This window comes from Globicephala melas, chromosome 8, assembly GCF_963455315.2.
Source record: "Globicephala melas chromosome 8, mGloMel1.2, whole genome shotgun sequence".
In the NCBI taxonomy this organism is placed as follows: domain Eukaryota; kingdom Metazoa; phylum Chordata; class Mammalia; order Artiodactyla; family Delphinidae; genus Globicephala; species Globicephala melas.
In genome coordinates this window covers 88,955,694-88,970,795 of record NC_083321.1, presented here as the reverse complement: position 1 = coordinate 88,970,795, position 15,102 = coordinate 88,955,694, and the positions used below count along the sequence as shown (strand labels likewise).

Sequence of the window (15,102 nt, the reverse complement as noted above, 5' to 3'; positions counted from 1 at the left end):
CCAACTGGTTTGCGGACTAGTTTACTTCACTCTCACAAGGACACTATCAGGCAGCAAACACTTTTATCATTCTCATGTTACAGGGCAGTAAGTTGGATGTATCAGTAATATACAGCTGATCCTTGGTAGAGTGGCCTGTCTCTAGGGCCAGTGCTCTTAAGCATTACGCTAAGCTGTCTCTAAGAGCATCAGGATAGGGCTTCCCTGGTGGCGCAGTGGTTGAGAGTCCGCCTGCCGATGCAGGGGACACGGGTTCGTGCCCCGGTCCGGGAAGATCCCACGTGCCGCGGAGCGGCTGGGCCCGTGAGCCATGGCTGCTAAGCCTGCGCGTCCGGAGCCTGTGCTCCGCAACGGGAGAGGCCACAGCAGTGAGAGGCCCGTGTACCGCAAAAAAAAAAAAAAAAAAAAAAAAAAAAGGGCATCAGGGTAACCATGTGGACATCAGGTTAACCACATCACAAGGTATAGAGCAGAGGAGCACTGAATACCGAGGCAGGAGACCAGTTCACTACGACTGTATTTCGTAGTACATAGGAACCCATCAATTTTAAGATGCAGCATTATTATTTTTCATACCACTAAGAAAGAAAAAACCTTGTTGACCAAACTATGACACAGTGGTCAAAAGCCACCAATTATAAGACAATCCTCATTTCAGAGATGTTAAACTGAGGGTGAAAATGTGCATTTCAGAATTTATCAACTACTGTTACAGCATTAATTCCAATGAACAAATCATATAACCTAAGGCTCAGTTTCTACATCTATAAAATAGGAGGCTGATGATTATTAAGGTCCCTTCCAACCTGACAACTCTAGGTACCACCTATATAAGGAACAGAGCGAGCACTGGGGTGAGGAGAGTGAGGTGTCCAGGACCCCAAATTTAAGGAAGCACTACTCTCAGGTTGGCGCAAGTCCAGGGTGGGTACCTGAGAATGAGCGCCTCCTTAAATAATACACCCTGGCACCTGGCTTCCTCATCCCAGTGGGGCCCTGATGAAGAAAGCAATGAGGGATTCAGACCATTTGTCTTCTGGAATTTTTAATCAAGATCTTTTATAATGACCTGTTCACATTTAAGAGCAACTTTTTCCAATTACTTTCATCTTTCCTACAGAGACCTATTTCCTTGCCTTGGAACATTTCTTTATATTTCTATTCCCTCTCCAGCTTCTCCCCATTTCTATTTTTTTTTTAATATAAATTTATTTATTTATTTATTTTTGGCTGTGTTGGGTCTTTGTTGCTGTGCGCGGGCTTTCTCTAGTTGCAGTGAGCGGGCTTCTCATTGTGGTGGCTTCTCTTGTTGCGGAGCACGGACTCTAGGCCCGCGGGCTACAGTAGTTGTGGCATGCCGTCTCAGTAGCTGTGGCTCGTGGGGTCCAGAGCGCAGGCTCAGTGGTTGTGGCGCACGGGCTTAGTTGCTCCGCGGCATATGGGATTCTCCCAGAACAGGGCTCAAACCCGTGTCCCCTGCATCGGCAGGCGGATTCTTAACCACTGCGTCACCAGGGAAGTCCCCCCATTTCTATTAAAATCCCTGATTCCAAGTTTGTTCAGCTGGTGCTGCAATGTGTTTACTGAGGCCAAGGACAGATGTGTGAGCTCCTCTGGGCTGGTACTTCGCTGTATCTCTTAAGTTATACACTGCACTCCATCTCATGGGAAACCCATTGCTGATCTCAAGGAATGGATATAAAAGAGGCCCTTGCTACTTGGACCACCAGGACCACATTACCTGGAAGCATCTTAGAAATGCAGAATCTCAACCCCACTTCTGGCCTTGCAAAATCTGCATTTTAACAAGTTCCCTGTGGTACTTTATAAACACAGTTTGAGAAGCACGGGACTAAGCAAAATCATGCCAAATATACAGAAAGCAACTCCAATGAAGACGACTCCTTATTAAGCACCTAATATGTGTCAAATGCTTTCCATACAGCATCTCCCTTCCATTCAACAATATAGACAAGTAAATGATGGTCCATTTAAATTCAGTGGCCCAAGTGGAAGTTATTCTGGAAGTATGGTATACCTATCACTTCAGGCCAATGAGGCAAAGTTTTGTAATTTTTTTTTTTCTGCGAATAGTATTATATTCACCTCCCGTTCTTTCCTCACAACTATAAAGACTAGAGATCAGGACTTTCAGTTTGCACAGCCTGATATTCACTGTGTGCACTTGAGCTAGCTATTGAACTTTCTGAAATCCAGTCGCTTTATCAATAAAATAGGAGATGATAGACTGTATTATAAGGATGGAATTAAGTAAGGGATGTAAAGGGCTTAGCAGTCTTCAGCATGCAGGAAAAACTCAACAAACAAAACACACTCCACCCCTCAGCCACTAGCAGAGGCTGGTTAAGCTACACAAGTACAAATCATTGGCCTAACAATTTGCCCTATGTTTCCATTTCCTTAAGAAAAAAAAATTAGGCTCACTGGGTTTTGGGGATTATCCATTTATCTTCACAGCTCCTAAGTGATGACAGGCAAAGATATCATTGTCTCTTTGAAAAACCTCTCTTCCGAGTAACGATATCCGATGTAACTTTCCTTGTGACTGAAAAATCAAGCAGCAAAAACCACCCTCCTCCCATGACTGTACATGCACACACTCTGATAGCACAAGAGGCACCTTGCTCATTTATTGAACTCCAGGGAAGTAGAGGGTTGCTTTTGACAGAGCTGTTAAGCAAATAAGGATCTTCCTGGCTGCTGAATAAATGATGCTATTCTTATTTGACCTTGCCAAACTAGGTTAGAGTGACCGACACGATCCAGCATTGTCTCCTGTTCATTCGTACGATGTGACAGGCACGCTCACCATGTCCAGACCCTTCTTGCCTTTGTTGCTTTTATAAAAGGTTTCATTGAATTGCTTATTAAAACTGCTGTATATAAAACTACGCCTTTGAAAGATTTCTCTGGCTGGGCTCCAGCTCAATTAGCAGACTACTTCCAGCTGATGAAAAGTAACAGTCAATATCAGATTAGAGTTAGCAACTATTCACCAGAGTAATCAAATTAGATTTGGGTATCTATGGTGACACGACAAAAATTTCCACTAAGCCCTGTGGTTTACAGTAAGATGACCATGGCTTTATATTAAATTATTGTTCAAAATGTTTTCTCAAAATCGAATCTGCATCTCAGGAGATACACAGTCAAGTCTATGGGCATATCAAAAAATGTATAACCAGTGCTTTTCCAATTTAAATACTAAGTAGCCTAAAGGGTCTAGGAGAACAATTTGCATGGATCTTGGTCTTTCTTCTCTTCCATCGATTCCCTCCCGATTATCAATTATGACTGGCCATTGTCAAGCTGAAATGCCTGAAGTACCAACTGATCTGTCAGTAAAACTGACCAAGTCTGTAGTCCAGGATTGGGAGGATAACAGAAAAAAAGAAAAGACAATCACAGCTTTTGATATGCTTACAATCTTAATAGGATATTAAAAATACAAAGTAAAAGACAATATTAGTACAGCAGATTTCAACTTATGTGCATATGGAGTAAAAGCGTACATATATGTAGACACATTACGTGCAAATTGCGTTTAACTGCAGGTAGGCGGAGTAAATTTAGCCTTTATCGGGAATTGTTGTGTTTAGTTCATTTAAAACAAAACAACAAAAAACCCTCAGATGAGATTTTCTTCTATTTTAAAAAGTCTCTGATGCCCTGTGAGATGGGGTCATCTTTGCAGACCCCTAGCTAAGAGACATCACACAGGTTCTTAGGAAGCAGGCATCCTGCAGAGGTCCCAGCAAGACTGGACCTCCCATCAGCTATGGTCCACGTCCAGCTCTGGATCCTATAAGCATAGGTGGGATCTATCCTCTGCACTTCCTGGGAATGGAGCCCTGGTTGATGGAAGGTGGGCAGCTGTCTTAGGCCTCTTTTCCCCACAGATGCCAGCCCCCCCATCCTGCTGTCTCTCCACAGATGTCTTTCCCCCTGCTCTGATACACGAGAGTCATCCAATTGGGGAACAAAGTGACAGTCTCTCCTCTGACAGGCACCCCCAGTCTTTACTGGGGATATCCTCCAACAACCAATTGAATTCTGGAAGAGAAATCACTACCGTTTAGTGTTGGAAGAATTAAATGAAACAGCGTATATGAAAGGAAGTTATAAAATGTAAAGGCTAAAGAAATGTAAGAAATTATTATTGCCAGACATTAACTGATTAAAAAAAAACCACATGTACAGGGCTTATCTTCACTCAAATGTCAACCAGATTGTTCTGGATCCAAGCAATATGCAAAACAAAGTGAAAAACAGCACAGCAGAAGCCACTCCACTCTGTTCCCTTAATGACTTCCATTTACCTTGGCAACTAAATACACGATGACTTGGCACTTAGGGTCACAGCAAGCACCGGGAAAACAAAGCCAGCACCAACTAACATGAGTCTTCTTAAGACTCCCTCTATACGATACAATGTTTTGGCAATTCACAGTCACAGCCATGTCTCTTTTCCTCTTGTCACTGTAAAAATACTGTTATATGATCTAGAGCTTTAGAAATTATATCAGTTATAGCCTCCATTCAAACAATTAACTTAATAATCCATGATTACCAATTAGATGCTCAATTGGACAGATGCTTGATCTTACATACAAAAGCAGTGTCGCTTGTGAATACCACCCACATCAGACTTGACTGACAGGTCTTTTTTTCTAAGTTAAAAAAAAGAAGTCTTTTCAGAGCATTTAATTTTCAGGGTTTTATGTGTCTGATTTGACAACCTGTATGTGATTTAGATGGAATACTTTATATTTTTACTTTGCAAATTGAAATTTTCATCAGGAAACTGTGTTTCTTTAAGGACATTTCAGGCTTTGGGGAAACATATATGCTTACCTGGGAGACCTGTTTCAAATTACCAGGTAAAGCACATTTCTGTAGTGGGCATTTGAAAATCACATCACATATTACTAACTCGATAGGGTGTATCATCTTCTGCCAGTCTCGCTGTTCATAATTACATAAATGGATGGTAGAAAAAAAAAAGATAACTATAATTCCACATGCCTTATTCAGCCCCAAATCTTTTCTCTTTTCCAGAAACGCAGTCAGATATCTGAGCCTATTCTCTGTAGAATTTCAGAATCTGAATCTCTGGTATTATCCCTGAAGACTTTGTACCTAAATTATAATACTGCAAAATCATTAGGATTTTAAGCCTTTAAAGATACCTTTGTGCACAAAGCCTCCCAAAGAATGAGGATCATTCCTTTAGAAGAAAAAGTAAGTGAAGCAAGAGTTCATTTCTCTAATATGTCAATCTTGAAGTGGTTTTGTTAAAATGGAGTGACCATGTCTTACCAGTAAAGGAAAATGACTGGAGAATTACCAAATAGATGTTTTTAGCCACTGTAAAATAGACTTCATGGACTGGCTAACTCAGTTGAAAGTGCTAGAATATCACGGTCTGCTATTCATCAAACACAAGTTTGTCTAACTTAAAAAAAAAACGTTTACTGATTTTATGATGAAACATTTAAACATATTCCGAAAAACGTGTATCACAAAAACTACATAGCTCCATGGTTTATCACAGATAACCTTAATTTTCACATTGACCAGATAAAGAGTAAATTAAAACACTTGGCAAAGTCTTTACAATTAATTATTTATCCGGTTAATAAATAGATGAGACAGATGAGTCAGCCTCTGCCTCTGGGACATAAGAAACAAACAAGAAACAGACATAGTACTCGGCTCCCTTGGGAGGGAAAAAAAGGAGGCTCATGAAAGCCAGGATAGAAGGTCCTGAAGAAGACAGCGGAGCAGAGAAGAGCACTGGTTGGAGTTGGTCTCTGGATTTGAAGCCTTGTTCTACCACTTATCAGTTGACTGAGTTTAGGAAAGTCCCTTAACCTCTGTTGCCTAGATCTCTGCAGCTATCAAATGGGGAACAAATCAGATAATACATGTAAAATACTTAATACATAGTATGAACTTAACACACAAGTGTTAAGTAGGCTTATCTCTTAAGGAAGTTCAAGGATAAGAAGCACAAAATTACAGCCTCATGCAAACTGGAAGGAGGTTGGGATCAAAGGCTTGTCTTTCTCCAAGGCCACAGGGCCACCCTCTCTCGTGGTGCCTCTACTTCTCTCTCCACGTTGCTGGGTCAACTCTCCCTACAGACGGGCTTCCTCTCTACTCCAGTGGGCACACGGCCCAATGGCCAGAACTCTCCAGGACCTTTCAGTTGCAGGGTGCACTGCCAACTAACTTAGTGTCTTGAGTTTCAGTACTCAAATCATTATGAGAGAATGACAAGTGGACCACATCAGCTTGCCAATACTGGGCAGCTTCTGAGTTGGTTGCACTTGGGACAGGTCTCCAACCCACTCAAGTCGCCTGCGGTCAGGAGTCAGCTATAGTGGTCTAGAGTATGGTGATGTGGGTCAAACGAGCTGTAGGCAGACCACACTGTGTGGTCTAGATGACTCTCTGAAATGCTCTCCCAGAAGACCCTTCCTCAGAACGTGGAGGATACGAAAAAATGAAATATAATGAGACACCTTTAAAATCTTCTCTCACCGCTACCCTCCATGTCTACCCCAACTGTGCGATGAAAACAGTTATTTGAATAAAGGGTATAACTGTGATACCCTCCTTAGTCTCAGGCCCTGGAAAGGACCCTATAATGGGTGGGACAGTGACTCCTCAAAAGATATGTGCATATTCTAACCCTGACAACCTGTGAAGAAGACCGTATTTGGAAAAAAGAGTCTTTGCAGATTAAATTGAGGAGATCATCCTGAATTTAGGGTGGACCCTACATCCAATGACAGGTATCCTTTTAAGAAAAGCAGAGGGAGATCTGAGACACTAGCAGAGGCCACGTGAAGGCAGAGGAAGACTGGAATTACACAGCCCCAAGTCAAAGAACTACGGAACCATTAGAAGAGAGTGGGAGAGGCAAGGAAGGAGTCCCCCTGGAGCCTTCAGAGGGATCAAAGCCCTGCCCACACCTTGGTTTCAGACTTCCGGCTTCCAGAACTGGGAGAGAATACATTTCTGTTGTTTAAGCCACCAAGATTGTGCTCTTTGTTATGACGGCCCTATGAAACCAATACAGACTCTAAAATAAGCATCTGTGTTTATCCGTTCAAGAAGTACTTCCTGAGTACCTACTACATGCAAAACCCTGAGCTGGGCAGGACACTACGAACATGCTGGGTAAGATAAAAGAAAGGGGGATCCAACACACAAATCTGGCACATGGGCTGGCATGGTGTCCAACTTCACGACAGTGGATGGTGAGAACACAAGCAAAAACCTGGCTCAAGAACAGAGGTACATAGTACAGCCCACTGAGACTGTTGGGTGGACCCCAGGGGTCAGCTATATAATACTCGGAGAACAAGTGCCTATATTTAAGTTAAATACAGTGTGCCTAGGAAAAGCGAAGTGTTCCCCTAAGCCCTATATAGAGAAGGAACCTCCTGAATTGCTCTTCCTCCTTTCTTTGCCCAGCAAATGTCTCTACATCAACATCAAATGCTATCTCCCTGATGAAACCTTTGCCGGCTGACTCCCTAGGAAAAGGAGCAATTTCTTCCTCTGTACATCACATCAGGCTTTTCATACCGTTATTGCAGCACCAATCGTACTGCTTTGTCATCATTTGCTTACAAGTCTGCCTTCTCCACCAAATTAAGGCTCCTAGACAGAAGGGACTGTGTCTGATACATCCTGGGGTCCCTAGTACCTGGCATAAGAGATGCTCAATATATTTCTTGAACGAATGAGTCAGAGTTATTTATTCATGAATCAGGGTCCTGCATTGAAACATGCATAATAACTAAATGTTAAAACATTTTGAGGTCAGATATTTAAAAGTAGTCTTGTTCACAGTCAGAATGAATCATATTTTTGTATCAAAATAGAAACCTTTTCTATTCTTTTCTGCTCACGGTAATTCATGCCAACATTTTGGTATACGGTCAAGAGAATAGGCACAAATATATAAATAAAGTAGCCTGAACATGATGTAGCAAAAGGCAATAAGATAATTTATCAAGTTCAAACCACCTGAATAGAATTCTTTGAAATGCTAGAAACAAATCTGTCCTCCTTTTTTCATAGAAGGAAAATGTACATATAAATGTTTCACTTTACTTTGCATTTACATGCAGGGACTATTTTAGATCAGACAGTAGTCTAAGGGGCTGTTATTAAGAGAAATGGTTTGGGGCTGAGGATTCAACAAAAAGAAAATAATCACTTAACTATTTGCTTTTTAATGACAACCAGGAAACACCCCTTTACCTGTACAGCAGTGGAGAACCCATTCCTCTGCTCCTTCCCATATTATTTTTTCCTCTAAGGGCAACTAAGTGACGTGTTGCCACAGGTCTGCAGGGACCATGGCAATGCTCCTAAGGAAACGGACAGGAGAATGAACGGGCAATTTTCCCAACTTAAAGAACAAAAACTGGAGCCCAGTGGAGGATGGGCAAATGCGTTTTTACAAGGAGGGAAGCTGAATCAGCAAACTGCTTACTGAAAATGCCCCCCCTTCTCCACTCCAGACCAGAAGTCTCTCTGCAGTGGCTTCTGACCAGGGACACTGAGTTTGGTGATGCTGCCCCAGTCCTATCCATGCCAGAGCCCAACCTCATTAGACAAGTCAGTTCAAAAGAGGACAGGGAACCTTTGCCCACTGGACATCAGACCTTTTTCTTTGAGTCAACTGTAAGATTTTGATTGTTCCAGACATTTCCTTTAGGATGTTAAATCCCCCCCCCTTTTTTTTTTCATTTTAGCTTCCTTTCTCCTTAATGAAGAGTCAGAGAGAATGGATGCAAGGAAACCAGTTATAAATACAGGCCACTGTCCAATAATGATGATAAGCATTTAAACAGCATCTTGCAATGTACATTATTTCATTTTTCATTCCTAACAATTACACAAGCAAGCAGAATAGTTATTATTCCTTCTCTTTCATGGAGAAGAAACTAAGTTTCTGAGGGAGTAAGTGGTTTAGTCAAGTCCATCTGGCTAGCACGTATACCTGATGCCAGATAAAGTGGTTCGTATCAAGTCCCCGGGGTATTCCCTTTAACCTGAGTTGGCGTGCCAGAGACCCACCTGGGACCTTTTAAAGTTCTCGCCATTTAGCCCTAGGCAATCTCTTATTTGTAGAGGTAGCCAAGGAAAGCAGAGAGCTTTACCCTAAAGAGTAACAACTAGTGACTCGAGAACTACTCATCTCAACTTTGCCTTCTCCCCCAGACCACGGAACTCAATAGCTGAGTTCCAAGGATGGCTGATGAATTCGCCTGAGTAGGAGGGTGGCCAGTGATTGAGCCGCTGTACAGATCTACAAGTTCCAACATGTAAACAAGCAAGTTTCCTCCTGTCCAACGTCATCACCTCTAGAAATGTGTGAGGGATGCCCTAAGCAGGACGGATTTACAGTCACAGATAGAGCAGGAAACAGAGCATGGAAGGGGTTAGAAATTCAGGAAGCTGCTCTCTTCTTAGACATGTACTGTCCGGTACAGTAGCAACTAGTCACATGGAGCTCTTTCATTTCAATTTGAATTAATTAAAAATAAACATTCAGCTCCTCAGTCATACTACCGATATTTCAAGTGTCCAATAGCTACATGTGACAAGTAGCTACCATCGTGGACAGCAGAGAAAAAGAACATTCCCCCACTGCAGAAAGTGCCATTGGACAGGGCTGTCCTAGGCTGTTTTTCCTTTTCACAGAGGGACCCAAGATTTTTACTTAGGCATAACTCAGAAAGAACTCGGCTACTCTAGGTACATGCCACTGCAGAGGGCAACATGAAGAAACGATCGTCTCCCTGGCTGCACTCCTACACCGGACCCGGGGCCCCATGTTATACAAATCCAGGGCACCATTCCCATCACAGTATACATGAGTCACGTCTCGTGGCGTAGTTCAGGGTTTGTCCTGTATTACGGTTGCCTATGGCCACCCTGATCATCCCCAATTTACAACTTCTTCTTCAAATGTTTGATGTCATGTCCTCAGTATTCAGGAAGAATAAGGACCTGAGACAGCCAAGTTCAAAAGAAATCTGGAGAAAAGGACACAGCAGCAACATTCAAAGGAATTTTTAAAATAACTTACCTGAGTGAAGGTGTTCTCTTGGAAAATATTCTTCTTACCTCTGTACTGGCATGGTTTTCCTTCCAAATCTCATTACTAATGCTTCTCTAACACCTACTCCTTACTCAACAGCAGGAATCAACTCCCACTCAGAAAACAGCTAAATATTGCCACTTAAAGACTCATAAATATCAGATGTAGGTATTTTATAAGAACATTTTCGAAATTCAAATTGCAGGTGACTGTTGCAGATTTCCTTCTGTAACGTTCTTTCCACTGGTGTCACAAATTAATTGATCAGGACGAAAAAGAATGACAGATGCATTCCTCACTTCCGACACACACGCCCTCCCACCATGACCATCCACCTTGGGTGCTCTGAAATGTACTATGTATATTTAAATGTTTTGTAAAAGGTTCTTTTCTCATTAGCTTCCATTAGAATGAGATGCTTCCATATGGCTCCAGGGCATTTAAAAAGTTAGAGAACTTTTAAAATAACAAAATTAAAATAAATTAGCCTTATAATTAAAAAATTGAGGGACATGATACAATAGAGTCTAATGCCATGCTAAAAATACTCTTGGAGCGCCAGAAGGTGGGGTGACGGCTAGAGAGGTGTAAAGAAAGACATATCTCGGCAGAGGCGTTCCTGTGATTTGTGAGAAATGAAAATGTTTTTTAAGCTAAATTTTTAAAGATAACTTTTCTACACACAGCTCTCCTTTTCTTACCCTCGTACTTTGGTGAATACATCTTTTCACGTGGACTCAGTGTAAGGGAGCTGTGATTTTGAAAAAAAGGTCCTTTTTCTTTCTATAGAGATGTCTTTACACTTAGTTGGAGAAAAAAAATAACAATATAAAAACAAGGCAAGAGGGCTTCCCTGGTGGCACAGTGGTTAAGAATCCGCTTGCCAATGCAGGGGACACGGGTTCGAGCCCTGGTCCAGGAAGATCACACATACCGCGGAGCAACTAAGCCCGTGCGCCACAATTACTGAGCCCATGAGCCACAACTACTGAAGCCTGCAAGCCACAACTACTGAAGCCCGCGCGCCTAGAGCCCACGCACTGCAACAAAGAGTAGCCCCCACTCGCCACACCTAGAGAAAGCCCGCGCGCAGCAACAAAGACCCAACGCAGGCAAAAATAAATAAATAAATGAATAAATTTATCAAAAAAAACAAGGCAAGAAGCAATGGAAAACACTTAGAAACCATGATTATTGGTTTAAAGCCCATGGAAGAAATTGTGTTTTAACAAAGACAAAAAAGAAAGATGACTCCAGAAACACAGCAACCAGCTTGGAACTGTCTCAAGTGAAGTGTGCGTACTGAGTCCCACACATGTAAATCAAGACACGAGTTATAGTTAAAGTCGTGCAATAAACGTGCACCAAATGAAGGTGGTCCTCAAATGTCATCCCCCATGGGTAGATAGTGCGTGAGAAATCTACACAATGACTCAAACACGACAATTCAACAAAACAGGTCCAGATTAGGCTTTTCTGAGCTTTGCTTACCTGGAGCATCAGTACAAATCCTCTATAGATGCTCTGCCTTCCCAGCCCAGAAAGTTGACATTGCAAATGAATGGATCGACAATGAAAAGTAACACATTGAATTCACCTATAATACATTGGAGACTAATATTTCATTGATTAATTTTTAATTTTAAATACGGCAATGCCCTTGGCCTTCCCCTAAATGAATGCCCCTAATTCACTCTTCAATTTCAGTCTTTATTAATAAACTTAGTCAAAATTCATTGGTCCAAATAAAAGTAAAGCTACCATTGGTCCAAACAACAAAATATAACAAAACTACTAGTGACAGCTTCTGAAAAAAATGATGAATTATCAATGATCAGTGGTCATTTTTAATGTAACTATCAATTACCAATGAAAAGTTGCCCAAAAATTGGAAACCTTCAAAAACTTTTTAAATTTGGTAAGAGTTACAAATGAAAACTGAGTTCTGCCGTTTGCTCATGGCCAGCAAAGTATTCCACCTAAACCAGCTGTGAAAAGATCCAGCTTCTCGGTACAATTCCCACCAGCAGTAACAAATCCCAAAGCAATACTTGGAAAAGTTGCTCAAATGAAAAGCCCCAGGGAATACCATGCTATTCATTCAGCAAACACAGCAAATTTCTATGGCTACATCCTGGGCTTTGGTACCACTGGGAACCATTTCACCTCTGTAATCCTAAATTGGTCCAGTGCAATATCCAACTGTGGTCCATTATCATTCCCCCTCCTTTCTATTTGCCCGTTCCAGCCATATCAACTCCTGCCACCTGTCAGGACTATATCCTCTTCCCGTCCCTTTCCTTCCAATCAATCAGCCTCCTTGACTTCACAATCCCCCAATTTGGGGCTTAATCACTCTCCAACCTAATTCCTCAACCCCTCATCCTTGCACTACACACACATGCCCAGAACAGGTTCAATCCAACCATCCACTGATGCCCCTCCAGCAGAGGGCTTGCCAAGTGCTACGGAAGAAAAATAAACTATGCAGACCAGACCAATGATAAATTTGTGGTTTCCAGTTTCAGCACACCCCAAAAAAACATTTTAGTGAGGGAGGTATCCAGGCAGCTGCCTTTCCCATTTATCCACATTTTTACCATCTTCTCAAAGCACCCAGATCCTCCCTTTTCTCCCCTGTCCATCAGCAAATGACCTCTTCTCTTCCTTGTTGGTAAAAATAGAGGCCACTGAGGAATAGATTTTATCAGCTCTCAGGCTCTCTTCCCAACTACCTCCAAATTTATTTGTATTCCTATCACTCCTTCTTACAGTTCCTCCAATTACAAAGTAAAAGCCATACCTTTTATTTGAGACTTCTGTCTCCCACCTGTACCCTTGATCTCCTTCTGTCTCCCTCTGGGGTCCTGCCCATCAATCATTCTTCTCTCCTCTACCCTAATCTTTTGCTGCCCATTCCCTCAGGTCCACTAAAATGTTCATGTCTCCTTTCAAAGATATAACAGCTCTCCTTCAACCCATGCCCTTCTCCAGCTCCCTGTGCATTCTTCTTTTTCTAGGCGAACTTCTTGAATGAATGACATTTCCTCATCTTTCATTTAATACCAAATGTGCTGCAATCTAGCTTTTTTCTCCATTACTCCACTTGGTATGACGTCACTTTTTTCTATTTCCCTTAGCCTTTCTATCTGGTTATTCTCAGTGTCCATTTCTTCTGGTAAACACTGCCATTCCCTAAAGTTCCACCAAGCATGATCACACCATTTACCATCTAAACCAGGACACTCTTCAGTGTGATAGGCAGTACATTGGCCCTTTGTTCACCTGGGTTCTGACCCTCTCACTGGCTCACTCATATTCAGCCTCCATTCAGACACCTTCACTTCTCCCATGACTCCCCTTTCCCCAGGTAGGATGCTGAATCCTGGATCCACATCTCCAAGCCTGAGCCTTTAGGAGAGCTAAAGCCATAGCTGCATTTTTAAAACTGCAGACATCCTCCTGAATACCTCACCGACACGTCAGACACAACAGACTCCCGAAATAACACACCGTTCTTGTCTCTGGCCACCACACGCCCTATCTCGGTCAATGGCATTACTGCCCCTCCAATCATCACAGCCAGAAGTCATCCCCAATGTCCCTTCTCCCTCCTTCCCACCAAAATAATATTGACTATAAACTGTCATCACATTCTGTTAATTCTTTGTCTTAAGAATCCTTTAAACCTCATCTCTCCATCTCCAAGGCCATTGCCTTGTAAGTCCCTCTTCATCTGCTTAGAACAATTTTTTTAAAAAAAACTCAAGCATGCCCCTTTTTCCTAAACAGAAATACACCTTGCCCTGTACCCAGCCCAGTCCTGAATGACTCATCTCCTTTAACTGGTCTCCCTGGATCTACTTTGGATCCTTCTGGGTCCTTCTCCATTCTTCTTCCAGTTATCTGCCTTAAAAGAAATCGAATCATCATGTTATAAAATCCTAAAACTCCTAAAATTCAGCAAAACTCCTTGCCCGGTCACAGAGGCTTTATCATGGTCTGCTCTTGTCTACACATCCTGCCACTCCTAACTTACCCTTTCCCACTGCCCCCTGCCACTCACACTAGACCAAACCACTTTAAGGTCCTAGGGCTCTTTTATTAGCTGCATGGCAAATTTCCACACAACCTTGAAGATTTTTCCGCTTGCGTTTGAATGCCACCCTCTCCCTAAAGACCTCTCTGTCCTTCTTCCGGACACCTGTTTCCACTGCTGTCTGATTATTCACACTCAGGGCCGCCTCCACGAGGGGACTCCACGGCTCTGGAGACAAGGGTCACTTCTCACTCATCTCTGTCTTCCGCATGCCCAGAATACAGGAAGCAATTATTAAATACTTGAGAATCAATAAATGAATGAATTAATGAATACAAATGAAGTACCATGTGCCAGGACATCTGCTAATATAGTACAAATATTAACCACATATAAATTAAGCCCAATCATCAAGTGACGCTGAAAACCCCTTCTCTCCATAGATGAGCCATGCATTATGCCTTCTTGGCAGAATCAGACTGCATAGTATTATGTGAAGTTAAAGGGCCATAATGATTCAACTGAATAGACGAACTACTATTTCTAGGTCCAAATCATCAAAACCCCACATCTTCCAGTGGTAAGGTCCCTAAAACAGTCACAAGGGCCAGGTATAGCAATGAGACCCTTTTGGTAGAATGTCTACATCACCCTATATTCTGTAAGACTAAGAGCTGGCATTTATACTAGGGATGGAAGATTATGGTATGGTAGACGTATCAGACTATGGAATAAATCATAGGAATTTATTCTTAGCCTCATCTGTAGAACTAGATGAAATGAATGACCAATATAATTATAGATCAGCATTTGTAGGACTATCTTGCAGAATTCTAGGTTCTTCAAAGTATTATGAATATTACCATTAGCAACCATTTTTTAAGGACACCTCAAGTGCCAGGCACAGTGCCAA

At 42.1% G+C, this 15,102-nt stretch overlaps 1 protein-coding gene across 18 annotated transcripts in view; it reads right to left on the bottom strand.

Annotated features, from left to right (window-relative positions):
• The window catches only part of NCAM1 (neural cell adhesion molecule 1), a 318,154-nt gene that overhangs the window by 194,537 nt on the left and 108,515 nt on the right, over positions 1-15,102 (bottom strand). The window lies entirely within an intron of this gene.